This window comes from Frankliniella occidentalis, unplaced genomic scaffold (assembly GCF_000697945.3).
Source record: "Frankliniella occidentalis isolate FOCC.00 unplaced genomic scaffold, Focc_3.1 Scaffold27, whole genome shotgun sequence".
Classification (NCBI taxonomy): Eukaryota; Metazoa; Arthropoda; class Insecta; order Thysanoptera; family Thripidae; genus Frankliniella; species Frankliniella occidentalis.
This window is the reverse complement of record NW_026267157.1, coordinates 1,649,550-1,651,901: the sequence shown is the minus strand read 5'-3', so window position 1 is coordinate 1,651,901 and position 2,352 is coordinate 1,649,550. Positions and strand designations below refer to the sequence as shown.

Here is a 2,352-nt window from a genome sequence, read left to right as displayed (position 1 = left end):
GGTCTCTCTCGTGCGCACCTCCCGTGCCCGTGACGCACACGCGGCTGTCGATAGTCCCTGTGCTTTACAGTGGTAATCCATTTACAGATGTCGGCTTGACGTGGCGCCGGCGCTCGCCGAGTGTCGCGCCGTCCACCCCCTTCCCCTACTCCCTCCATCCACCCTTTTGAATAATATCCGGCTCTGCCATGAAATCGATCATGCCGCCACAGACGCACGCCCACACACACGCACTCACACACACACACATCGAACTGAACGAGAGGTGAGCCCGATCGCCGGGGCCGCTGGACCAAGCCACGTGACTTTTGCCGGTTTTTTTTTAAACTCCCCCCCCCCCCTCCCCTGCTTCCTTTTTACCCCCTCCCGCGAATATATATATATATATATATATAGGTTCTCCTCCGCGGCCGCGGGACCGCCCCATAGCTTTTCACCGCCATGACCGTGGAGGCCGCCGCGCCGTGGCGCTGTCAAATAAATGGCGACACTTGGCCAAGAGTAATGACGACCCGAAGGCACGGCTCGGCACGGCTCGGCACGGCCCCGCTCTGTTCGGCTCGGTTCGGCTCGGCGCGCATTAGGGCGCTCGTCGTATGCCTCGAATGCTTATGTCAAAACAATAAAAAAACATTTTTTTTCACAAAATCTCGATTTTTTTCAAAACAAAAAAAACACAAAAAACTGCAAAATAAGGGGTTCATTTTTGAATCTGTTTCCATTAGCTCGTGTCTAGGCTGCGGTCCCTGGAGGAGGCGCCCAAGCAGGGGGACGCCGGCGGCTGGCTCCACTACAGCGAGCTCAACGCGCAGGTGAGCAATGCCTTGTAACACATTACAAAGATATACACTAAAGAAAAAAACCTCAAAATTAAGTTTTGAAAATTAAAAAAAAAATATGTAAATATAAATAAAATTAGATACGATTTGCCGTGCAAACGAAATTTTGACACGGAGCATGGAAAAGGGCATGCAGCACGGAACACACTGTGGTTCGCAGTGCGCGCGCTATGCATACATGCATGGAGAGCCATGAATAGATTACCGGCTGCCCCTACGGCCCGCCCCTGGCGCCCTATGCTGACCGGCTGGACCGGAGAGAGAGGGAGAGAGAGAGAGAGAGAGAGAGAGAGAGAGAGAGAGAGAGAGAGAGAGAGAGGCCACATCAATTAACAATTAATCGATCCACTGCGAGAGCGATGGTAAAAATGCACCGCCCACGAGAGAGAGAGGCTGGAGCGTGTGAGGCGCGATATGAAAAATGCCTGCTGCTGCCGTGAGGTGCGGTATATTGTGGGGGCGGTCGGTAAATGACGCGTTTCCTAGGGTTGAAAATATCCAAAATTTCCGAAAAAATCCTGAAAATTGACGAAAGTTAACGAAAAGTTAACGCTGCAAAGTCAGGTAAATTTTCCATTTGCTCTCGGAAATTTTCCGGTAACTTTCCAGGGCTTCCAACCATAGTGTTTTCTATCGTGAATCGGACGGTGCAGTGAAACGTCCCGGGCGCGGAGTTGATAGCTCAGCATCCACCGGCGCTATATGGTTCAGATAAAAGGAAACAGAGAGAGGAAAAAAAGAAAAAATAATAATAAAAATATATGAAAGGGAGAGAAACGTAATAGCGATGGCGCCGCCATGATTTTATAGCCACTTCCACCGCGTCGCGTGATCAATTGGAAATCATATGTGACGCTGCCGATAGGACCAAAGGGTTTCGGAGACCGCACACAAATTACGACATTTTAGACCCACTGTCAAAAAAATATTGTTGTAACTACGGGCGTAAATTTTGTCTAACTTTTATCCACTTCGCTTGTTGAACGAAGTGGAGTAGTAAAAGAATCTAGGAAGCCCTGGCGATAAAAATCATTCGCATTGGTGTAACTTTTCAACGTATAACTGACTCAGAAACGCAATCCGAGTCCGGCGTTCAAGAAATAAGAAATTTATCGACGTCATCGTGAATGCCTAAGTTTTTGTTTTCACCCGCGTTTGAGAGATCTCACATGAGAAGTGGCCGTAGTGTACATGAAGGAAAACCATACTTTTCTGCTGCCAACTTCTCTGCTCTCGCCCCTCTGCTACTCACACTACTCTCGACTTGCTCGCAGGCTGCATTGAGCGACCTGCACGCTCACGCCGGCCGAGGCCAGCGCTGCGACCTGCTGTACGAGTACGGTGAGTGGCGTGGCACTGCGAAAAATAGTCGCGGGCTAACGGGAAAATTTTCAATGATGCGTGTCAATTTTAATTCAAAATTGTGAATTTACAAACACTTTTAATCATCTTTGAATTTGTTGACAAGCAAGAATGGGCTGTCGCAAATTTACAACATATTATGTCATAAATA

At 48.7% G+C, this 2,352-nt stretch overlaps 1 protein-coding gene across 6 annotated transcripts in view; it reads right to left on the bottom strand.

Annotated features, from left to right (window-relative positions):
* LOC113215029 (acetylcholine receptor subunit alpha-like) overlaps positions 1-2,352 on the bottom strand; it is a 202,496-nt gene that overhangs the window by 40,760 nt on the left and 159,384 nt on the right. The gene's annotated exons all lie outside the window — the stretch shown is intronic.